Here is a 25789-nt window from a genome sequence, read left to right as displayed (position 1 = left end):
AATCCCACTTTTCAGGTGGTTTCAATCCCTGCACCGGAGGTCAATATTTTATTCCAGCTGGAGGTTGGCTGAGGAATCGGCACACCCACCCAGACCAGCAACATTACTGGACTACATAGACATTCCCCTGACATTAGGCAAGTCCTCAGCCTGAATTTGAAAGTTGCAAATAAAACTTTATCGTATCTCTGCACTTGCAGTTCTAATGTTGTGGAGGGGTCAAGGTCACCCTAGCCGTCTAGTTGTCCCACTGATTAGTTTTTCTGGGTCTACAGCAGTCCTTCAAGGGACCGTTGGAGGATTCCGCAGAAGCTGTCAGGTAATTTTTTAAACTTGCCCCAATGTGGAGCCTGGCCGAGCAGAACGCTCCTCCTGCCTCCACTTTAATACCGCAAGCCGATATTGGCCCATCTTTGTCACCTCCCCCCCCCCCCCCCCCCCACCTCCCCCACACCCCCAGCTCCCATCCAGGTCTTTCCCGAGCCTTACGACTGGCATCTGAACTGGCTGAAATTCATCAGGAGCTGATCAGTGAGCTGCATTGGTTTGCCCTATTAACGCTCGCAGCTCGCTGGTCTGAATGGAATGAGGCTCGAGGATGAATTTAGGATGGTCCTTGGGCCTACTTCTGGTATGGGATTCCAGCCACCGTCCGGTTCGCACTCTGAAGTGGCACTAATAAATTTATCCCCTTCCCCCATGAACTTCCCATAAGGGTCCCTGAAATAGTGATATGTAATAAAAGCAGAGCCTTCATCCTGAACTATATAGGAAGATGTCAGCCCTTATTTCATCCAGCTGTTTTAAAAATGGGCACAGTTAAACTCCCAGATAAAAAATTCAGAATGGAGACCGGAGCCTTGTTGTCTTCGAGACAGGCCAGATTATTTAATTTTCAAAAAGTCAGGATACATTTGTAAATAGGCAAGATTTTCCTCTGTAATTTGTTAGCAATACTGGAGTGAAAAGTTGTGAGGAGCCCCCCTACTGCTGGAACAGTGCCCATTTTTACTACTGTTCCAATCTTCAAGCGTTCACCAGAAGTGCCCACATGAATATAGGTGGGTATATTTAAATGAAATTGCATTGTTGATGTCGTGCCATACATCCCATCTCCCTATAATCTCTGCCTCAGTTAACACTGAACATTAGGAACACCTGCATACAACAGGCAATACGGAACACATAAATGGCCACAGAGGTATAACTGATGACCACTTCCATATTGTCTCATTAAAGAGTCTTTCTCGGATGCAGCAACACAGATCTCTTTTTGGTAGTTACCCAACTGTTTAAATTCCCCCACCCCCACCTCACTGGTGGGTGTCTGCCGAAAATATCATCATGGACCTGACCGCAGAAATTTCACTGACTGCCTCGGACAGGTAGAAAGCTTGCCCCACCAAACCTTCTTATTACTTTATGGGATGTGGGCAACACTGCATTTACTGCTCACCCCTAATTTCCCTGAGGAGGTTGTGAAGGTGGCCGTCTCCTTGAAATGTTGTGCTGACATGATAGTGTTTGGTACAGAGTGCCAGGATTCTGAGCAAGTGTTGATGTTGAAAGGCAATACAAGGATGGTGCCTGACTTAGTGGGGAACTTGGAGGTGATGGCATTCGCCCGATATTGCTGATCTTGTCCTTCTAGGTGATAGTGGTCACGGGCTGGAGATGCTGTTGAAGCAAGCTTGTTAGGACGTTGCAGTGTATCCTGTATATAGTGTGTCCTGAAGTCGCAGTGCACAGCTGGTGGCAGAGGTGGATATTGAGCTCATTGGTAGGGCACTGACCAAGCAAATTGCACTGACATAGATGATGTCAAACTTCCTGAGTGTTATACTCGTTCAGGTGAGTGGTGAGTATTCCATCACACTCGTGACTTGAGCCTTATTGAATGCGGTGAGGCTTCGAGGTGTCGGGAGATGAGCTACTCGTCAGAGTGCCCATCCTCTGCCCTCTTGGCAAGTCCAATTACGCTTCTGTTCAGTGGTAACCTCCAAGATGTTGATGGCAAGGCAGTCGGCAAAGCTGGTGCTGTTTGGAGTTGGGGAAGGTAGCTAGAGTTTTTCTTAGTCTAACAAGAAAAGTCTAGCCTCGAGGCTTTGTCTTATTGGCTGGTTAAATTATACTATCAAAGCATTAACAGGGCCTGGTAAACAGACAATAATTAAATACTTACTCTTCGTCTACTTAATGCACTAGTACTCTCCATAGCTCTTGGCTGATTAATAGCTCAGTCACTATATATACTATTCTTTTGTCAATATCTATAGTTCTAGCTAGAGGTAGTCCTATCTAGGGATTGGTCATATGAATCATTAATACCATACATTGTGCCAAGAAGATCCACAAAATAGTCCTTAAGTCATGTCCTTATCAAGCTATGTATGAAATCTGCTGAAAAAGGATATTTAAGACCTTTGTGAACTGAGTCCTTTTTATATAGTTTTAAGGGTTGCATTTTGAATAACTTGCCATATATTACTGGTTCTGCATTCTAATTGTAAATAAATCTGACCATTTTAGCCCATAAATTGTGATCTGATATTTACTACCTTTCAAAGAAGACCAGGGCAACTCACATTGGGCTGTAAATTCATCAACATTCCGCCGCGTTTTTTGGTGGTATTTTGTCGTTTTGGGCAAAAATCGGTGTGGCGGGAAATTCATTGAAGACTTCCGCCGGCAGTTTTGAAATACTACTGGGGAGCGGACCCCTGGCATGCAACACTGGAAAAAGCACTCTGCCCGAGTTTGGTCACAGTGGTGACCCGTAGATGGGGAGAAAAACTTCCGAGGAAAGCCGGTTGGTGCAGCCCTTGGAAACGGCAGTAGGAATGAAACCCTGCAAAAAACAAAGTATAAGTTTATTTTTAAATTCTTTTGCAGCGATTCACTTTATTTTTTGGAAAAAATTTTGTGTTTTCTCCCCTCCCAAGGCCCAACTCGCTGCGGTAATCAGCCTTGGACTAAAGTTGATGAGGATCACGGTTTCCGCTGCGAACCTCATGTCATGCTGATTTTTCCCGCTGAGCGGATTCTTTTCCCATTTTTTTTCATGACTTTTCCGCGGAGAATTAATAGCGGAGTCGTCATTTTTTTGGCGGCAAACTGGTGGTAGCGGTTTTTCAGGAATTTCCAGCCGGTTATGTCTAGTAGTTATCATCACAGCAACAAAGTATTGCTAATTCTAAACATGCTGGCCCTGAAAATCTGCAGGCTATGATCCCTGTGGTTACATTGGGATCGTACTCATTGATGCCTGAATCCCCTCCCCGCCCACCTCCACCACTTCTCATCTCACTCAATGTACAACCTCCAGTCCAATGCCAAGGTCTGACTGAGCTGAGGAAGTGGCAACTTCCAATGCAGGAAATCCCTGCCCTTAGCTCCATTCTTGGGGCGTCCCGTTGGCATTATTTGCCTTTATAAGGGTTGGGCAGAGGTACCACCCTTTACAAAGCTGCCCAGAAAATACTGGAAGAGGCGGAGACCTGCAGAACAAATCTGGATTGTTAGGGTTGCAATCCCTAACACACTATATCTAATGGTGGAGATTTCAATTTGTAGAAGATTTGGTCTTCCTATGGAAACCACCATTTTAAGAACACCTGAACGAAATATTGGAAGAAGGCCCAAACCATACTATGAACCGTAGCTGATTTTTCTTTCTTCCTCTAATCCAGAGGCACTAACACTGATTGTTGCAGCCCATTGTATCTGAAGCAACAATCAGCTGAATCAGCATAAGATGGGTGTTAAATTTTGGCCCTCTCGGTCCGTATGACTCAGTTACTCATTGGATAAACAGGCTCATTAGGTGATAGTTAAAAGTACCTAACCTGAAAATGAGTATGATAAGCAGGGTTGCAGCACAGAAGCAAGTCATTCGGCCCAACTGGACCATGCCGGTGTTTATGCTCCACACGAGCCTCCTCTCACTCCTCTTCATCTCACCCAATTAACATAAAATTTTATTCCTTTCTCCCACGTGTTTATCTAGCTTCCCCTTAAATGCATCTATGCTATTCGCCTCAACTACTCCTTGTGGTAACAAGTTCCACATTCTGACCAGTCTCTGGGTAAAGAAGATTCTCCTGACTTTCCTATTGGATTTATTAGTGATACACGTTGCTGCCTGGACGCATGCTGTGATTGGATGAAAATACACAGCCACAGTTCTCTTTGCGCAAACACATTGAAAACTGCAGCCCTGCTACTTCAGGAAGAATGCCATAGCATTAAATTAATTTAACAGTTAACTTAGTAGAAGAATGGTTCTTGGAATTACGCTGTCAATGCAGCAAATGAAAGTACAGTGCTTTGATATCACTTGGAAGGTGCAATGATGCCATAACATTTTATTCTATGAAATGTAGTTCTTTCGGGTCCTGTTTCTCTCTCTATATTTGCTCCTATCAAAGTTCTGCCTTCTGTGAGGTAAAGGTAAAGGTATTGAGTAGACTGGGTCTTTACCCGTTGGAGTTCAGAAGGATGAGGGGTGATCTTCTAGAAACATTTAAAATAATGAAAGGGATAGACAAGATAAAGGCAGAGAGGTTGTTTCCACTGGTAGGGGAGACTAGAACTAGGGGGCACAGCCTCAAAATACAGGGGAGCCAATTTAAAACTGAGTTGAGAAGGAATTTCTTCTCCCAGAGGGTTGTGAATCTGTGGAATTCTCTGCCCAAGGAAGCAGTTGAGGCAAGCTCATTGAATGTATTCAAGTCACAGATAGATTTTTAACCATTAAGGGTTACGGTGAGAGGGCGGGTAAGTGGAGCTGAGTCCACGACCAGATCAGCCATGATCTTATTGAATGGCGGAGCAGGCTCGAGGGGCTAGATGGCCTTCTCCTGTTCCTAATTCTTATGTTCTTATTATGTAACAGAGTACCCTGGCCCACTCTTGCTGTAACAGCATACAATCCAACACACCTTGAGGAACACCACGCCAGATCCAGTTCTACATATTATACTAATATTGGGTATATCAAGCTTTAATATCAAAATAAATTCAATGAAGTCTAATCTCAGGTGAGCTATCTCCAAAATGTATCATTTAGTGACATGTCTGAATGGTTTAAATTATAATCCATAAGAATGTAGTGTTCTGGTCATTTAGTATTTATAATACTTTTTACTGCGAGAGCCAGTAATGTTGTCAAGAATTTCAGTTCTTGACTTATCGAAAATGCTACGGTCAGAAATATTGAATTCTGATCCCACCCCATCCCTTTCTCATCATTAAGAAGCATTGCTTTCTCAGGCTCAGAAACGGAGTTAAAAGATTTGTTCTCGGCAAGCCTCATACTGCAATGGAATCCTTATCACAGGTCACTCAGCTCTCAGTAGCTCAGTGTGTGCGCTACAACCAAATAGAAAACACGCACACGGAGATCAATAGCAAGCTAAACCTTTCTTAAAGCTTACCCTCTTCAGCGTTTTGTTAGGTAGTAACACAGAGGCACACGAGCTTAGAACACTATCCTTTCACCTCTGGGACCTAGGCTTCCAATCAACCCAGACAGATACAATGAAAGTCTCCTGGCTGTCCCAGGGGCAGCAAGGATCTCAACTGAATGTCATTTGGACAGTGGAAATGCAGTTCCCAGCAGATTTAATGCACAGCACAAACCTGCCTTCAGATCTGACACTAATTTGCCATTCTCACTCAGCTGCTAAAGCAATCACAATGGAAGGAATGACAGGAGAGATTCTCTCAGGCTAAGGTCTGTAAGACAATGCCCAAATGGTTTGTGTGTATGTATATATTTATAGTGGGGGACAAAGAGGAGATGGGGGGAGGGGAGAGCACAAGCATCCACACATGTACACATACACGTCTTTCAGATGAGACGTTAAACCGAGGTCCCGTCTGGTCTCAGGTGGATGTAAAAGATCCTATGGCACTATTTCGAGGAGCAGGGGAGTTATCCCCAGTGCCCTGGCTAATATTTATCCCTAAATCAACATAACATAAAAAAAAAACAGATTATCTGGTCATTATCACATTGCTGTTTGTGGGAGCTTGCTATGTGCAAATTGGCTACTGCGTTTCCTACCTTACAACAGTGACCACACTTCACAACTACTTAATTGGCTGTAAAGCGCTTTGCGATGTCCTGAAGTTGTGAATGACATTAAATAATTGCAAGTCTCGCTCTCGCTCTCTCTCATGCTTGCTTTGGAATGGTCATAAACAGGAGGAGGAAGAGGAAGAGGAGTAGGAAGAGGAGGAGGAGGAGGTAGTAAAATCAGTGAAACATAAATGTAGTTAAACTTTGCATGGTGGCATTTGCATTGCGCTTGAAATTCGCGTTTCGGCGAAATGGTGCAGCATCTGATAATTTCAGTATTTGTGAAATGCGCAGATAATAAAAACATTGGAGCACAATAGTGATGCCATATATACCATCACATCTTAGGTAACTATCAGTATTGTAATTTACCTAAATCACTTACATAAGAACATAAGAATTAGGAACAGGAGAAGGCCATCTAGCCCCTCGAGCCTGCTCCGCCATTCAATAAGATCATGGCTGATCTGGCCGTGGACTCAGCTCCACTTACCCGCCCTCTCCCCGTAACCCTTATTGGTTAAAAATCTTATCTATCTGTGACTTGAATACATTCAATGAGCTAGCCTCAACTGCTTCCTTGGGCAGAGAATTCCACAGATTCACAAGCCAAACCGGAGTAGTGTTCTGAGGGTATGAGGACGGTGCCTGGAGAGTGACCTCTTGTATACATCATTTACATTCTATTTCCTGTCAAAGATCACCTGATATAAATTCCAAAAACTTTGTTGTTGTTGAAACTTTAATATATAAATTTGTATTTGGCTTCAGTGGTTTCCTGGCTTTTTGCTGCCAGTTCTCCATCACTATATGGGGCGGGGGGGGGGGGGCGGGGGGCTGCGGCAAAGCTTATGAACGGCAAGTCCTGAAACACTCTGTGAATGATCAGCTTTGCTGTCAAATCTTTAATAATAATTCTGGGAGTTGTAGGCACAGATGCATGCTGGGAGTGATCTGTTATTCTGTTGCGACCCTTCAGCTGACACTGAGGCTCCTGGAAGATGCATGGCCTCAGGTTCTCGCTTTTCAGGCCTTCAGTAGAAAGCGTTAAAGATTTTAAATGTACAAAAATACTGCTGTATAGGTAAATTTAATTGTTTTTTTTTTCATAAATTCTGCAATTATTTTTATGTCTATTATATAGCAATTCTTATAATTTTCTCAGCTAGTAGAATTTCAAGATGGACGATTTGAAAAATTGAGTAGATTTTTCTTTACATGCAGTATGTTAGAAATGACCTCCATATGTCTGTCTCTGGTCACTTTAAATAATCAGGTTCGAGTGGAAACCAATATGGTGGATATATTGTGTTTAAACATATGATCATGACAAGTAGCTGATACCGATCCGATTGAACAGATGGTTGGCACACATGAGCAGTTCTCTGAGCAGCTTCTCTTCCTTTTGTCTAGAGCCTCCTTCTCTCTCCTTCACCTTCTGTAAGGACAAGCTCTTACAAAGTTAGTTTTATTCTATTTTTAAGGGTGGGCCTGAAAAGGAATATTGACAAGACCTTTTGGCCTATAGAGGATCCTCTAAAAACTGAATACCCAATGGGGTTTCGAGTTGTTTGTCTCAGTTCTTGTGTCAAAGCCCTCCCTAAAGATGGCTCATGATCTTGTCCACATGTCTTTTCTGTTTATACTTTCTCAGGGTCCTTTGGAATTTCCTTGGTCCCTATCCTCTTGGGTATCATTAATACAAGGTCTAGCCCAGTATTCTTTCAACCATGAGGCCCAAGCCAAAGCTATGTAACACTTCAATCGGTCGTTACCTGTCTTTATGACCTAGAAAATTGTTCCATTCTGGGATTGTGTTTAGTTATCTTCGCAAGCAGTTCTGTTAAGCAAACTTCAAGGTTCAAGTCGTCAACTTAAAAACAGATTATTGTTTAGCAACATGGAGATTGTATATAGTACAGGATGCTATATCATCCACAGGAAAACAAAACATTAGCACTTCTAAGCATCTATCTAGTCTGAGGGGACCTGTTGTGTCCAGTTCTAACACAATCATGTTAACACAGCATTCTTCACATTACCATATGTTTTTTTTAGGTATTTATAGTTTCTAACAAGTAAGCCAGGGAATATAATATTTTTCTCTTGTCTTCACGTGTCTGTCTGTCTGTCTGTCTGTCTGTCCCTTCTCTTCACTTAACTCTTTTTTTGCTTTTCTCTCCATCGTCATCTGTTTCTCTCTCTCCGTCTTTTCCTTCTGTTTACTGTTTGATGGTGGATGGGGTGTCAGGGAAAGGAGAGCTTCAGGCTATATTTTTCAAGGAAATTGCAGGATAAGTGTGGCCTGCAGTCCTCAATGGATCCACTTTGCTCACATCAGTTCCCTTAACCCTTTGCCTTACCATTATCTGCTCACTTCCATTGATAACCACCTCAATCTCATCATTGGTCCACATTGTCCTCCTCCCCTTCCCTCACCATGCCCCACTGCCATTCTGCATCGCTTTATACCTCTCATTCCTCATCTCCCCTTGACTGCCATTCCTTAATCTCCTCTCACTTGAGTCACCATTCCCTTTCCCAATCAACCAGCATTGTCTAACCCCATCTTCCACACTGCCCAGCCTGTATCCCCTTGTACTGCATTCCACATCCCCCTAAGCAATCTTAAGTGAAAGCCCTGTTGCTCACAACAGCCCCCCTCCCCCCAACACCACACCTCCACCCTGGTCTCCCAGTAAGCTACTTCATCTTTGCTAGGTTTCTTGCACTGAGAAACTGAAGATGTTTTTAGACAAATCTTTAAAGGAAGAATAATTAACATTTGAGTTTTCTACAGATGACCAGACCATCATTTCTCCAAAGGCTGCCTTAAACAATCAGTGTCCCCCTACAAACCCCACACACTTCACAGGCACGCTATTCTCTCTCTCTCTTTCTCTCTCACAAACTGGCATTGTCCTCCCTCGCCCTCAGTTGAAACTATCAATCTTCTTCCCCTGCCACCGTTCAAGCAGCATTCTTTACTCCCCCTCCCAAATTCAGGAAGGCACGCCCCTTCCCCCTTAACCCCCACTCAAGCTGGCACTCTGTTTCTCCCCCCCCCCCCCCTTTCACAGTCCATGCAGCCATTCTGTTGAAACCTGCACCCAATGCCACCCCCTGGATTTCCCTTCATTCTCTATTTCCTTCCCCTCCCTTTGTGGCCCACTTTGGCACCTATCTATGTCTTGTTACTGCTGCTTCAAAAGCCACTGGGCTAGCCATTCATTATACCTGTAGTTCTAGAATGGGCAGTAAAATTAGAAAAGCTAAAGTATTAGCACCAAGTGTTAATGCTTCAGACTGCATGCAAAATTCATTCTCGCTGCTTAAAGAAATGATTGGGGCACTAAATCCAGTCTTAAAGGCCTAGCTCGTTGGCATTAGACTTAAAGGCCCCAAGTTTCGCCATGATTTGCTCCTGATTTTTAGGAGCAACTGGTGTAGAACGGAGTATCTTAGAAATCGGAATTCTCGCCATTTAGTTTGCTCCAGTTCTAGTCAGTTAGAACAGTTTCACTTTGGAACAGAATTTTTTTTTTTCAAAAGGGGGCGTGTCCGGCCACTTACGCCTGTTTTCAAAGTTTCGTCAGTGAAAACTTACTCCAAACTAACTTAGAATGGAGTAATTGAAGATTTTTGTATGCTCGAAAAAACCTTGTCTACACTTTAGAAAATCAGGCGTAGGGAATGGGAGGGGGGGCGTTTAAAGGGAAGTTTACAAACATTAAACACTTCAGTTTTACAAATAAAGAGCCATCATCAATAATAAATGATAAAAACATCAATAAATCAACCAATAAATCAATTTTAAAAAATTAATAAGAAATCATTTTTTTTTTTAAATCAATAAATAAAACATTTTCTACTTACCGACTGCAGCACCGGGAGCCCTCCAACAGCGTGCTGGGATGCCCCCCCTCTCCCCCCCCCCCCCCTCCCAGTGTGTCTCTGTCAGTGTCTCTATCTCTCTGTCTGTGTGTATCTCATTTTCTGTCTCAGTGTCTGTGTTTCTGACAGCGAGGGGAGGGGGGGTGGGGGGGAAGGGGGAGAAGTGGGGGGGAAAAGGAGAAGGGGGAAGGAGGCTGAACGGGCCGGGCCCTTCGGGCAGGGCCCAAGACTTCGGGCAGGGCCCGTCCCCAGCACCAGATTTACAGGTAGGTGGCGTTGGGTCAGGTCGGGGGGAGCGCGGGTCGGAGGGGTGGTGGGAGGGAGGTTGGTTCGGTTCGGGTCGGGGGGAGGGAGGGAGAGGGAGGTCGGGTCGGGTCCAGTCGGTGGGGGGGGGAGCGGGAGTCGGGTCGGGAGGAAGCAGGAGCTAGCCGTGGGAGGAGCCTTATTCACGCAGCCCCAGTAAGGCCATTCAGCCAGGGCTAGGGTCTGCGTGCTTCGGTTTTGGGCGCCTGGAGCTACTGCACATGCGCGCCTACTGTAGCGCGCCTGTGCAGAGGTCCCCGCACTGTTTTCGGCGCAGGGACCTGGCTCCGCCCCCTACAGCTCCTGCTGCGCTGCGCCGAGGGCCAGAGGACCTGCAGGAAGCTGGAGAATTTGGAATTTTTTTAGGCGCACTTTGTGGTGCGAAAAACGGGCGTCCAGGTTGGGACTGCGCCGTTCTAGGCGCGGCTCGAAACTTGGGCCCAAAGGGTGGACCAATATCGGGTGAAGTCTAATCGCAACAAATCATTGCCACAGGTTTTTCCCAGTACTTAAAGGGGAGGTTCATTGATATTGCAGCACCTCATTCTCGGCATTGTTGGCTGTGCAGCTGCCTCAACAAGGAGAAGGAAGCAGAGGACTGAAGCAGGTGTGCTCATGGCAGATTCACCTCAGTCAGGTGGTCAGGGATCTGGGGTTTAAGTCATCCTGGTGTGAGGCTGGAGGTCTGTTTGGAGGAGGTGGCAGAGATCTGTGATGACCACCTTGTTGAAGCGCAGCCATCTAATAAACTGCTCTGCTCTTAATTGAGGGTAGCAGGGAACAATCTTCCTCCCCTGCCTCAGTTCAAGCAGCATTCTTTCCTCCTCCTCCCAAATTCAGGAAGGCACGCCCCTTCCCCCTTAACCTCCACTCAAGCTGGCACTCTGTTCCTGTATTTCTCGCAGCCTATGCTACCTCTGCTGTACATCCTGGAGGGCGAGGTGGCACGCCAGTACAGCCCCCATTAATGTTGCCAAGTGTAGCAGTTCGAATCTTTGAACAATAAATGTAGCTACTTTTGTAGTTGCCAGAAGACTGCTGATACAAAGGAAGCTTGAAATTACTCATAGGAACTGGTGGACTGGGTGAAACTGACAACAACCCCCTGAAACTAACCTATGCTGTCAGCTGGGAGTGATTAATGCTGATGCCTTTAAATAACGTCACTTCAGCCAGCTCTCCCTGCCACTGTCTGGTTGAGGTGCTAAGGTAAGTGGCAACACTGAATTTTCCAGATCGGGTGACCAGTGAGTGCATGCTCATTGCTGTCACGATCTGCCCGGCATTAAAGTCCCCAGTGGTACCTTGTACCAGCGGTGCAATAGGGGGGCCAGATTTGCCGTGCGTCGCTGGATTCGCCTCGTCCTGATGCTACTGCATTAGCACCCTGTTAGCGCCAGCTGCAGGTGCTAACGGGATACGCTAAGGTACTGAATTTTTCTGCCATGGTGGTTGAACATGTTGCATGATGTCGTTACGAAATCCTGATCTTGTGAGCAAGAGTAACACGACATGGGAAGGAGTTAGATCTGTGGGCTGGTCTCTGATGATTTGATGATTTTCAGCCACAGACACGTGGACTGGGTACCTAAAGAGCTGATTGTCCATGGAAAATGCAAACAGTTGGCATATAAACAAAGAAAGGCTTTCAAGATCTCGAGGTCCCAAAGCGCATTACAACCAATGTAATACTTTTCAAGTGTAGGTACTGTTGTGATGTAGGAAACACGGTGTCCAATTTGCACACAGCAAGGTTCCACAAACAGCAATATGATGATGACTAGATAGTTTGTAAGTGGTTTGCTCGGCCGTACCGAAACACACTTCCTACTACAGATTCTGGAGAATAGGGATTACTATGGACAGATCTGGCACGGACAATGTTTTTTGGGCTCAACCGTATAGTGTTTAATAAAGTTCAACTGCACCACTAGTAAAACAGTACACAGTGGTGTAATACAGTCCAAAAGTACAACCCTGGCTTGTCCAACAGGCCCCTGTCGTGTCAAGTTACCATGGCCTAACATATAATATACAGTACACAATAAAAGAACCTTCCCAGACTAAGCCCCTATGGTTTGGCTAGGACATACAACACCCCATCACGCAGCCAAGTGGTCTTAAGGATGTGTAGGTGTGGACAATGCTCACCCCGATTGCCCCTGGACTTGCTTGCAGCTTCTTCTCGTTATTCGTGGCTCCTGGTTCTGCACCACTGATGCAGTATCCGAGTCCCAATTTGAGTTGCAGTCTGTATTGGGGTGAAAGAGCAAGGCTCAGCTCTTCATGATGTTCCGTCCTTCCGAACCGTGGCGGAGTGCTCGTTTCTTGGTGAGGGCGATGAGACATGTGAAGTAGCAAGAGAACGAGCTATCCAAAACAGCTCTCTGATATACCCTCCAATACACAGACCGCTGTCTATGTCTTAGTGGACTCGGCATGGTTTCCAGACTTCCTCCCAGGTCTGGATGGGTTATCCACTCGAGTCCTTTGTGGCCTCTTCCCGCCTTCCGGGGCCTGGCCTCCGTGGTAGCAAAAGGTGCTTCAGGTTTTAATGTCCTTAATGGTCGGTGATGGCTTTTGATCTCCAAACTGATCTAGTTAACTGGCTTATTTCCATACAGACAATGGGCCCGCCATCTCCTGCTATTCAACAATTGGGAGTCAACTTCTCGGGACATTGTTTCCCCAAAGAAGTCTGTTTATGCACAACCCCCCTTTGATCGGTTGGGATTTTCTGTCCATCAGTTCACCTGGGCCACTCCCATCTTTACAGACAGGCTGTTGACTTTCAGCAGAGATTTGTCTTTGTATCCAATATTTGTAATTAAAGTCCATGGGAACTGAGCCGAATGCTACAGTCTGTTTAATAATGTTGGTTGAAGGATAAATATTGGCAGAGACATCAGGGAGAAGTCCCATGCCTTCTTCAAAATAAAGCTATGGGATCATTTGTATCCACCTAAGAGAACAGATGAGGCCATAGTCTAATGTCTCATCTGAACGACGGCCCTCCAACCATGCAGCACTCCCTCAGTACTACACTGAAATGTCAGCCTAGATTTCTAGTGCTCAAGTCTCTGGAGTGGGACTTAAACACACAACTCTGTGGCGAGAGTGCTACCACTGAGCCACAGTTGACATTTCGGGATTTGCTACATTAACAGAAAACTGCAAAATGCCTTCTGAGCATGGTTCGGTATTTTGTGGACTGGCTTTAATCCAGAGTTCTTCCATTTGTGGAGCAGGTGACTGACACGTTCCCCCTAAACTGGATTTCCCTATAAATGTTAATATTTTCCTTTTATTTACAGATGCTTTCTGACTTGCTGAGCGTTGTCAACATTTTCTATGTTTGCTTTTCAGATTTCTAGCATCAGCAGTATTTTTTTATTACCTGCTTTCCTGTTTTTGTTAGTGGAAGTAAATTTGTGTTTTAGATTTTTTTTTTTTGTCCAGTTCCTCCCTCTGGCCACTGGCCTCACTGCTGCTGTTCTCCACGGCCCCCGGCATCGTTTATGTCCTGATTGGAAAAGGAATCTGTTCTGTGTATAGCATGAATGTTAAACAGATTTAGAATAACTGCAAATAATACTTAAAGTGTTCATTTCAGAATGACCTTAGCATCAATGAAACGATTTGAAATGACAATGCTCACTTTTTTTCCAATTTATATATTATATTTACTCATAAATTTTAGTGCAGCAAAGAAACTTGTAGCAATGCAGCCTATTTCTAGTTAAAACAGAATATATTAATGGCCCTGAAATTCCAGTCGTAGGCATCCTGCCGGCAATTGCCTCCGACCAGAGAATTTTTACGAATCTACCTGGTGGTCTCGGAGGCACCCTGGGTTCCGTTGGGGAGGCCTTCTCTTCCCACATTGCGAAGCGCGCTCCCATCCGGAGGGTTCCCACACAGAAGATGCAGTCATGTGTGACTGCTCAGCCAGTCAGGTATGTATTCCACAGCTTTCCCAATAATAGCAATGGGAACTCCATATCTACGAATTCTCATTGCTATTAATGGAGGGGGGGAAAAAAAACAAACACGCACAAATAAAAAACAGACCTTACATAATTAAAATGAATTGAAATTGAAGTTAATAAATGCCTTTAGAAAAATAATATTTTTCTGATTTTTTTTTTAAAGTTTTGTAATTCAGGTTAAAAATAAACTTAACTTAGTGGGTAGAGATTTTAACAATAAAATGTGTTTTAATTTAATTTAATTATGTTTATGTATGTTTTAAACACTTGCACCTGAAAAAGCAGGGAAGTAGGCTATGCGCCTGCTTTTTCAGGCGCAAGAATTTTGAGGACATTTGCTGGGCAAGATACGCGTATATCCCGCAATCTTGCCCGTACAAATGTCCTCGCTCACGATCTGGGGATGATCTGTCAAGCTCCAGCTCCTGGGGAGACCGGGATTTCCAGGCCATTGTAAAATCATAGAATTAAACACAAAAGTGCTTTTATCTTTAATGTTATGAGCTCAAACCCTGTCAGTGCTACAGATGTGCCTTAATCCAAGGGAACAACTTTAAGAGATTGAGATCCTGAGAGAAAGATGCTGAGGAAAACTTGCCCCTGCCATCACCCTTCCATCAACCCAGAGACCCTCAAATAGACAGATTTGGGGGACGATTTTAACTCTACTCGCTCAGCAGAAACCTGATGTGTGGGCAGTTAAAATCGCCCCTGGTTCTTGCCTGTCCAAAACCTGCCACGATCGCATCATCTGCAATTTTGACCTGCTCTCCTGAACAGGCAGCAAGGACACTCGCCCAGAGCCAACAGGGTCCTTTACACATGCATATTGCAGCCCGATGAAGTCATTGAGACCCGACTAATTTTAACTCCAGCCTGAGCGGGGAATCCACCTGGAGTTAAAATCGGGGCCGCACTTGCTGGTATTTTTTTTTCTTGTTTTCATTTCAACCAATTTCATCTGTTAGATTTCCTCATTCTAACATACCTGCAGCATTTAAACACTCGGAGACAGAGAGATATCTCAACAATAAACCTAAATGAGCAAAGGTGAGATAAATCTGAATCCCATCACAACAGCGGTAAAAGGGATGTACGAATGAGTTTAAAAATTCAAGATGTGAAACAGTTAAATGTATATATGTTAATGCAAGGATCATTAGATTTGAACAGGTGTTTTTGAAAAATGTGCCTTGCATATGCACATAAACTGGAAATAATTTCTAGATAATTAATAAACTGCTTTTGAATTTATTATGTGGGTAAAGTTCAAGAAGTGGAGTCAAACCTTTCAGAGGTGGAATTATAGTAATAAGGCATGTATGTATGTGTGACAGAGGGGGCATAAAAATCCTTGTTAAATCTCAGTAATGCTGGATATGAGACAAGCTAACAGCTGTGATTACATGCATTTCATTAAGGACCAAATGCATTCCCATAAAAGGAGGAGAAATGAAAGAACAAGCCATCCCAAACAATTTGTGGGCATCCTCTTGTGGGTCAAGATTCGCAATGGCAGAGATCTGGGAGTAAATTTCCTCTTTGTCGACTCCTTCAGCAGGGCATGCACGTATGGCATGAGATTAAATATTAGGCTACAATCCAGAAATACCATGGTATGTTCCTGTGTGCAGGACAGAACCCTTACTTCATTCAGATAAAATGGCACATACGTATTCTTAAATCTTTATAATTGTAAAATGTAAATGACCATGATTTTTCATACCGGGTCGGGAGCGAGGCAGGTGACTTTAGGTGTGGACTGGAACCTCACCCGCTCTTTATCCACCTCTATCCAAGTGATTTTACATTGATGGGGTTTGTTAAGCTCACCCTGCGAGGTTCCCGGCCAATTAAAAGGAAGCGCATCTGATGACATCATTTGATGACGCATCATCAGCTGGTTTCCTTAAAGGCACCATGTCCACATTCATTTTGATAGTTGTGCTGTCAGTGTTCTGCAGCATTGAGGTGCTGCAAGCACTGCACAGAGGTGCATGGCTGCACCCAGGCTCTCCCATGACTTCCTCCAGATGCTTATGGAGGGAGTTACAACACACACGGAGATTCTCTTCCCTTCCAAAGGGCAGCAGAGACCTCCCCAGGAGACAACGCAGTCTGGTTGCACATTGCACAGGATGACCAGGCTGCAGTGGCTCAAACCTTTCAATGATCTCAGTAGATCACAAAACATTACGACAAAACCACACTCTATCTCATCCTGTTGTGCCACTCATCGCATCCCCATCACTCTGCCTTTCCTACTCTACTCCTGCACATCCTTACTCACACCAACTTACCTTGCACCTCCACCTATCCCTCTCTATCTATATTATCACATGCCCATCTCACTAGCCACCCCTCACCCTCTCCCTCATCCTTGTCCAATCATACAACTAACAACACACAAGGGTAGGCACTTGGGTGTTATCGCCAATGTTCATGTAAAGTTTCTGCTAATGTGTTGTCAAACATTGAAATCATTATTTTCAACACTTTGCCTTCTTGCCAGACCTGTGTGCACCTTTGGTGAGTGGTAGTGAATAGCGAGACATAAAGGTACCCTCTGCAATGGTGACTAGTATAAAAGGAATGGCTTGGACATTATAGGGATGCTTTATGGTGTTGGTGCAGGATGGTGCCAACCTGGCACATCATATAGCAGCCAGGGTGTACAGCATCAAGTTAATTAAATCTGGCAATGGTAAGGCTTTCCCTGGTGTCCCGGGCAATGTGGTTGGGTGCTGATGCCCTGTGTCGTGTGCAGCATCAGTTAATTGTGGAGAAGGTTGGTGTTGATGATGATGCTGATGTGCCTGGTGATGTTGGTGTTGGGGCTCATCATGGTGAGATTCTGAGGATCAGGGTGAGATTTTCACAAGGGCACTGATGCTGATGGAATAGATGGCAGCTAAAGTTGAAATGACTGAAGCATAGAAACATAGAAAATAGGTGCAGGAGTAGGCCATTCGGCCCTTCGAACCTGCACCGCCATTCAATAAGATCATGGCTGATCATTCCCTCAGTACGCCTTTCCTGCTTTCTCTCCATACCCCTTGAACCCCTTAGCCATAAGGGCCATATCTAACTCTCTCGAATATACCCAATGAACTGGCATCAACAACTCTTTGCGGTAGGGATTTCCATAGGTTAACAACTCTGAGTGAAGAGGTTTCTCCTCATCTCAGTCCTAAATGTCCTACCCCTTATCCTAAGACTATGTCCCCTGGTTCTGGACTTCCCCAACATCGGGAACATTCTTCCCGCATCTAACCTGTCCAGTCCCATCAGAATCTTATACGTTTCTACGAGATCCCCTCTCGTCCTTCTAAACTCCAGTGAATAAAGGCCCAGTTGATCAAGTCTCTCCTCGTGACAGTCCAGCCATCCCTGGAATCAGTCTGGTGAACCTTCGCTGCACTCCCTCAATAGCAAGAATGTCCTTCCTCAGATTAGGAGACCAAAACTGAACACAATATTCCAGATGAGGCCTCACCAAGACCCTGTACAACTGCGGTAAGACCTCCCTGCTCCTATACTCAAATCCCCTAGCTATGAAGGCCAACATACCATTTGCCTTCTTCACTGCCTGCTGTACCTGCATGCCCACTTTCAGTGACTGATGAACCATGATACCCAGGTCTCGTTGCACCTCCCCTTTTCCTAATCTGCCGCCATTCAGATGATAATCTGCCTTCGTGTTTTTGTCCCCAAAATGGATAAGCTCACATTTATCCACATTATACTGCATCTGCCATGCATTTGCCCACTCACCTAACTTGTCCAAGGTACCCTCTTCGTGTCCTCCTCACAGCTCACACCGCCACCCAGTTTAGTGTTATCTGCAAACTTGGAGATATTACACTCAATTCCTTCACCTAAATCGTTAATGTATATTGTAAAGAGCTGGGGTCCCAGCACTGAGTCCTGCGGCACTCCACTAGTCACTGCCTGCCATTCTGAAAAGGACCCGTTTATCCCGACTCTCTGTTCCTGTCTGCCAACCAGTTCTCTATCCACGTCTGTACATTACCCCCAATACCATGCGCTTTGATTTTGCACACCAATCTCTTGTGCGGGACCTTGTCAAAAGCCTTTTGAAAGTCCAAATACACCACATCCACTGGTTCTCCCTTGTCCACTCTGCTAGTTACATCCTCAAAAAATTCCAGAAGATTCGTCAAGCATGATTTCCCTTTCATAAATCCATGCTGACTTGGTCCGATCCTGTCACTGCTTTCTCAATGCGCTGTTATTTCATCCTTAATGATTGATTACAACATTTTCCCCACTACTGATGTCAGGCTAACCAGTCTATAATTACCTGTTTTCTCTCTCCCTCTTTTTTTTAAAGTGGTGTTACATTAGCTACCCTCCAGTCCATTGGGAACTGATCCAGAGTCCGCTCTGTCAATGGTGAGAGAGGTTGCTCCAAGAAGGTAACACTGGTTAAATAGTGCCTGCAAACACTTCAAATCTCCATAAAGCTGAAAAGTGTATTCCAAATCCTGAAGGTCGCAGCTTATACTATTTGGAAAGTGAACAGCTGTGAAATGGTAGCTTTTATGCCACTTTTGCAGCTGTCAACTATTCAAAATAATCCAGAGTTGTTGAGAACCTGGCACATTTACATGATGTGCTTCCTGGACATTTTTTTAGGACATTGTAAAATGTTGCTTAAATAGCTTTAAGCTACTTCTTAACTACCTCATTTGCCTGACTCGCCGCTTAGTGCTGGGTCTTCAAACCGCAGGCAGAGCCGGCACTTGGGAAATTCATGGAAGTGGGTTCAGAGTGGACTTCCTCCCCGCTGTCAATTAAGGCCAAACTTGCACTTGCAGGGCTGTTAAGTTTCCAGACGTTGTCTATTGGTTTCAGGGAAAGTCCTTATTTCTGGTGTAATGGGAGGAAATATAGAAAATGGCAATGGCTTGTGAAGTTGCAGAATTCAAAAGTTCATGTTTTTATTACCCCATGGCCAATTTGGCATTTGTATAGTAGGTCAAGTTCCAAATGTTAGCTAAGCCATGCCCAAAACAGCAGGGAAGGAAAGTTGCAGTTTTGTAAAATTGTAAGAACTGTTTCTTGATCTGGCTCTGGATCAACCCTCCCTCACTAAGTTGGAATCTGGCGACAGCTTAGTTAAACTGGACGTACTTTTGTCTCTAAATTAGAAGGTTGTGGCATCAAGCCCAACTGTTGAATTGACTGCATAATCTGGACTGACACTCGTGTGCAGTACAGTCTTCACCATTTAGACCATCAGCACTTAGCCAGATAGCCGCCTGAATCGGTCAGTGGCGTTAACCATTTGCCATGGTGATAAGTGTCTGTTGCAAAAGTGCTGCTTAAAATGTACTCAGCATATTCAACTATTTCGATGGAAAACATATTCAACTCTTTTGGGCAGTTCAAGCAAAGTAATTTTTTGCCTCAGCTGTTTGCACCTCATTAAAGAGTGATTACCATTAATTCCTTTCAAGATTCTTGGTGACCCTTTCACAATTACAATGTTTAAGGGCAAGAGAGGAAAATGACTGCTCATTTATCATGATTGCAAAATCACTGCCCCCCCCCGGTCATCAAAATACATGGCATGGCGTTGGACAACGTGGACCATTTTCCATACCTCAGGAGCCTAGTATCAACATGGGCAGACATCGACAACGAGGTCCAATGTTGCCTCCAATGCACCAGCGCAGCCTTCGGTCACCTGAGGAAGAGTGTTTGAACACTAGGACCTCCAATCTGGAACCAAGCTTACGGTCTACAGGGCAGCAGTGATACCTGCCCTCCTATATGGCTGAGACATGGATCAGAAACAGTAGACACCTCAAAGCACTGGAGAAGTACCACCAGCGCTGCCTCCAAGATCCTGCCAATCCACTGGGAGGATAGATGCACCAATGCCGGTGTTCTCGATCAAGCCAACTTTTTCAGCATTGAAGCTCTGACCACACTAGACCAGCTCCGTTGGGCGGGCCACATCGTCCACATGTCCGACATGAGACTCCCAAAGCAAGCGTTCTACTCGGAACTCCTACACGACAAGCAAGCCTCAGGTGGGCAGAGGAAAAGTTTCAAGGACACCCTCAAAGCCTCCTTGATAAAGTGCAACATCCCCACCGACATCTGGGAATCCCTGGCCCAAGATCGCCTTAAGTGGAGGAAGAGCATCCGGGAGGGCGCTGAGCACCTGGAGTCTCGTCGCCGAGAGCATGCAGAAACCAAACACAGGCAACGGAAGGAGCGTGCGGCAAACCAGACTCCCCACCCACCCTTTCCTTCAACGACTCTCTGTCCCACCTGTAATTCCCATATTGGACTGTACAGTCTTCTGAGAACTCACTTTTTTAGAGTGGAAGCAAGTCTTCCTCAATTTCGAGGGTCTGCCGATGATGATGATGATGATGATTAGAACTGCTTGTACTCTCTCTCAAATATGCAACAACAGCATCACCACCTTCAACCTCCTCCTCCGGGACCTCTAGAATCCCTGCAAGCCCTTGCCAGCTTGTTGAGCTCCTTGTCATTGCGAAGGGTGGGGCACGACTTCTTGTCCTGCACCACGTTGCCTGCCAGCTTCAGGACCTCGGCCATCAAGTACTCGAGGTCCCCAGCCTCAGCACTTTCACATGGGCTTTGGAAGGATGCTCTTTTGAACCAAAGTACTCTCGGTCACAGCATCCATTGTGTATAGCAGGGACATTGCGTTGACACCAACACGCCTGCTATAAACTCTGGTGACTGTACCGAGGAGGTACTGCATTGTCGCAAGTGCCGCCTTTCAGATGCGATATTAAACCGAAGCCCCAACAACAGTAACTGCACTTCAAAGGTAATCAATTGCTTCTGTGAAAATAAGATACCATTTAAATGCAAGTGCTTTCTGTCCAGAATGCTAAATGAGTGGAATTAAGTTAGTTCTGTGTTTCTGTCTTGGGGATAACGTAAGTGTGTATTGTTATGCTAGGTGTCCACCATGGCTGTGATAGCTTGCTTGCCTCTTAGTCAGAAGGTTGTGGGTTTAAATCCCACTCCAGAGACTTGAACATAATACCGAGGCTACTACTTCAGTGTAACATTGCACTGTCAGGGGTGCTGTCCTTCAGATGAAATGTTAAATCAATGCCTTTCAGGTGGGTGTAAATGATCCAATAGCGCTATTCAAAGAAGAGCAGGGGCGTTCTCACTGGTAATGTGCCCAATATTTATCTTTCAACCAATATTACTAAAACAGATTATCTGGTCATTATCACATTGCTGTTTGTGGGACCTTGCTGTGTGCAAATTGTTTCCTAGATTATAATAGTGATTACATTTCAAAAGTACTTAATTGGCTGTAAATCGCTCTGGGATGTCCTGAGGTTAGGAAAGAAATGCAAGTTATTGTGTAAGTCTTACTATAAGGAACACTGTAAATTCACATTAAAGGGTAGATTTCCTCCATTACAATGTGATATATCATGCAGAAAAGTGAATTTCTTGGTGGATTATCTGCTAGTACTGAGAAGTTACTTTGAACTCTACAGTTGTGTCCTACATCAGTCCAGTGGAATATGAAAGCCAAATGGGAATTCTGTTTAATTTAAACAGCACGAATCGGGAATGTGAAAAGAAAATGATGCAGAGTCCCACAAAGCACTGAAGCTTTGAATATGGCCAGAAAGAGAAGCATGTCCTTCAAAGACATTGGCCCTGAAATCCCGGTGGTTTCTTCCTGTGGGCGTTCGATTAAAAATAGGAGAAAAGGTGCATACTTACCTTTTTTGGTCGAACGCTCACCAGAGATCCCGGACTCGAGGCCCCTTCTTGCGCAACGGAGCGGATTCACATTGGGACGTCCGTAGGAGTCATGTGGGCCTGGACACCCAATCACGGTAAAGTATTTTCTCATTCATAGTAATAGGAGTTTCGTAAGTCCGAAACTCCAATGACAATCTGTTATGTCTTGAAGAAAGAATCTGACCAGATACTGTAAGCTCAAAGTAATGTGTGACTGTAGTCCTTTATTACAGGTCTCCAGAATGCCTCTCCAGCCTGTGAGGCCTCCTTATGTACAAGTGCTTCCAAGGGATTGTGGAATGTATTGGGACTCCAGGGGATGAGCCCTCTGGTGTTTAAACAAGGTATTTACAGGTTTTCATATATAAAAACACTCTGCCGCCGCTCCCCCTTTTCCCCCCTCCCCCCTGCCCCCTGCCCCCCCCCCCCCAAGCCAAAGTCAGTAGTGTAACTGTGTACAATGTGAGTCGATCTGGGGCCTTCCTTTCCCTGGTTGATCGTCTCGGTGCAAATGCTGGTTTTGGTGAGCCGTTTGTTGGGCCCTCGCTGGGCTGCTGTGCAGCTGGCCTTGCAGGGCTGCTGGGTGGTGAGTCTGCTGGGCTGCTGCGGGTGATGGGTTCTGCTTCATGGTCAACCGCTGGCCACGTGTGTTGGGGAGTCGGTTGCCACTTGTGTGTGCGTTGTGGGTCGAAAAAGGTAGCCTATTGTGGGTTGTTCTAGATAGTCCGTGAATCTGAGTTTGGTTTGGTCCAAGTACTTTCTGCAGGTGAGCCCATTTGAAAGTTTGACCAGAAACACCCCACTCCCCTCTTTTTGGCCACGAACGTGCTGGGAAGCCACTTGGGACCTTGTCCATAGTTCAACACACATACAGGATCATTAATCTCAATTTCGCGGGACACATTTGTGCGATCGTGATGTGTATTCTGTTGAAGCCGCCTGCTCTCTACCTGTTCGTGTAGATCAGGGTAGACTAACGAGAGCCTTGTCTTAAGTGCCCTTTTCATGAGCAGTTCAGCAGGGGGGAACCCCCAGTGAGCGAGTGGGGTCATGTGCGGTAACTAAGCAGGACTCTGGATAGGCGAGTCTGCAGTGAGCTTTCAGTTACCCTCTTCAAGCTCTGTTTGATTGTTTACACTGCTCACTCTGCCTGACCATTGGACGTTGGTTTAAACAGGGCAGATGTGACATGAACTCTTTGAACTCGGCGCTGGTGAAGCACGGCCCATTGTCACTCAAGGACATCAGACAGGCCGCGCGTGGCAAACATGGTCCACAGGCTTTCAATGGTGGCAGCGGACGTGCTTGCCGACATTATCTCGCATTCAATCCATTTGGAGTATGCATCTACAACCACAAGGAACATTTTTTCCCAAGGATGGGCCTGCATAGTTGACATGGAACCTGGACCACGGTTTGGAGGGCCAGGATCATAAACTTAGTGGCGCCTCCCTGGGTGCATTGCTTAACTGTGAACATGTGTTACATTTGTGCACGCAGGACTCCAAGTCTGCATCGATACCGGGTCATCACACATAGGATCTGGCTAACACTTTCATCATTACAATGCCTGGGTGGGTACTGTGGAGGTCACTAATGTAAGTGTCCTTGCCCTTTTTTGGCACCACTACCCGATTACCCCATAGGAGGCAGGCTGCCTGTATGGACATTTCATCTCTGCGCCACTGGTACGGCTTTATTTCTTCCTGCATCTCTAACGGGACACTAGACCAACTCCTGTCGAGTACACAGTTTTTTTTACTAAGGACAGTAAGGGGTCCTGGCTTGTCCAGGTTCTAATCTGTCGGGCGGTAATAGGTGATTGCTCACTCTCGAATGCTTCCAGTACCATAACTAAATCTGCAGGCTGTGCCATCTCCACCCCGGTGGTGGGCAATGGCAGCCTACTGAGAGCATTGGCACAGTTTTCTGTGCCTGGCCTGTGGCGGATGGTGTCGTTGTATGCGGACAACCTGAGAGGTGGGTGGGTGGGGAGGGTTGACCCATCCACCTCCACGGAGGTGTGTGGGGGACCTGACCCATCCACCTCCATGGCACGAACCTGGTATTGCAGTACTTCCAGGAACGGTGCAGTGGCTCTAGGCCTTTTGGCTAAGAGCATTGGCGCAGAGTGATCCTTGACAGGTGCAAGGTGACCTCTGGCGTTTGTGATTTGACAAAGAATTGGAAACGATTGGCTACGAATTTATTTAAAAAAAAAAATAAAAAAAAACCTGAGCACCCTCGGCCTTTTGGCTAAGATCATGCGTAACTGACCTGACCAGCCACCATGACCTCCGGGTGGTTTCTCCCTGGTCAGGAAGGTATATGCTTGCTTTTTTGGAAACAGGAGGTGGGTGGGGTGGCTTGACCCATCCACCTCCACGGAGGTGTGTGGGGTGGCTTGACCCATCCACCTCCATGGCACGAACCTGGTATTGCAGTACTTCCAGGAACGGTGCAGTGGCTCTAGGCCTTTTGGCTAAGAGCATTGGCGCAGAGTGATCCTTGACAGGTGCAAGGTGACCTCTGGCGTTTGTGATTTGACAAAGAATTGGAAACGATTGGCTACGAATTTATTTAAAAAAAACCAAAAAAAACCTGAGCACCCTCGGCCTTTTGGCTAAGATCATGCGTAACTGACCTGACCAGCCACCATGACCTCCGGGTGGTTTCTCCCTGGTCAGGAAGGTATATGCTTGCTTTTTTGGAAACAGGAGGTGGGTGGGGTGGCTTGACCCATCCACCTCCATGGCACGAACCTGGTATTGCAGTACTTCCAGGAACGGTGCAGTGGCTCTAGGCCTTTTGGCTAAGAGCATTGGCGCAGAGTGATCCTTGGCATGTGCAAGGTGACCTCTGGCGTTTGTGATTTGACAAAGAATTGGAACGATTGGCTACGAATTTAAAAAAAAACCTGAGCACCCATCTCTGGATGTGGGCCGATGCATTCGTATTTATCCCCTTTCAGAAAAGAGGGATATAAACGGCTTATGGTCTGTTTCCAATTCAAATTTGAGTCCAACAGATATTGATGCATTTTCTTTACCCCATAAACACACGCTAACGCTTCTTTTTCGATCATGCAGTAGGCCCGCTCAGCCTTAGACAGACTTCTGGATGCATAAGCAACCGGTTGCAATTTCCCAGATTCATTAGCTTGTTGCAATACACACCCGACACAGTATGACGACGCATCACATGCTAGTACCAAACGCTTACATGGATCATACAACACAAGCAATTTGTTTGAGCATAAATTTCCTAGCTTTCTCAAAGGCATTATCTTGGCTTTTACCCCATACCCATTCATCTCCTTTACACAATAAAGAGTGCAGTGGTTCCAACAGTATGCTAAGACCTGGTAAGAAGTTACCAAAGTAGTTCAGGAGTCCTAGAAACGACCGCAGCTCCGTCACGTTCTGTGGTTTCGGTGCATTCTTGATTGCCTCCGTCTTCGAATCGGTGGGCCTGATGCTGTCCGCCGCGATTCTTCTCCCCAGGAACTCCACTTCAGGCGCCAGGAAAATGCACTTCGAGCGTTTTAACCTGAGCCCCACACAATTAAGCTGACTAAGAACCTCCTCCAGGTTCTGCAGGTGCTCGAAGGTATCCTGACTTGTAACCAAGATGTCGTCCTGGAAGACCACGGTGCGTGGGACTGACTTCAGCAAGCTTTCCATGTTCCTCTGGAATATCGCCGCGGCTGATCGAATCCCAAACGGGCATCTGTTGT

The 25789-nt window shown here is 45.6% G+C and overlaps 1 long non-coding RNA gene, 1 other non-coding gene and 1 pseudogene across 2 annotated transcripts in view; all 3 read left to right on the top strand.

Annotated features, from left to right (window-relative positions):
• LOC139279383 (uncharacterized) overlaps positions 1–25789 on the top strand; it is a 182048-nt gene that overhangs the window by 19389 nt on the left and 136870 nt on the right. The window lies entirely within an intron of this gene.
• LOC139280405 (U2 spliceosomal RNA) lies at positions 24289–24522 on the top strand (annotated as a pseudogene).
• Positions 24656–24852, top strand: LOC139280354 (U2 spliceosomal RNA). The gene has a single exon (XR_011596659.1). It is a non-coding gene; the product is annotated as a U2 spliceosomal RNA (small nuclear RNA).

Source organism: Pristiophorus japonicus, chromosome 14 (genome assembly GCF_044704955.1).
Source record: "Pristiophorus japonicus isolate sPriJap1 chromosome 14, sPriJap1.hap1, whole genome shotgun sequence".
Classification (NCBI taxonomy): Eukaryota; Metazoa; Chordata; class Chondrichthyes; family Pristiophoridae; genus Pristiophorus; species Pristiophorus japonicus.
The sequence above is the reverse complement of the archived record's forward strand: the minus strand, read 5'-3'. Positions and strand labels throughout refer to the sequence as shown.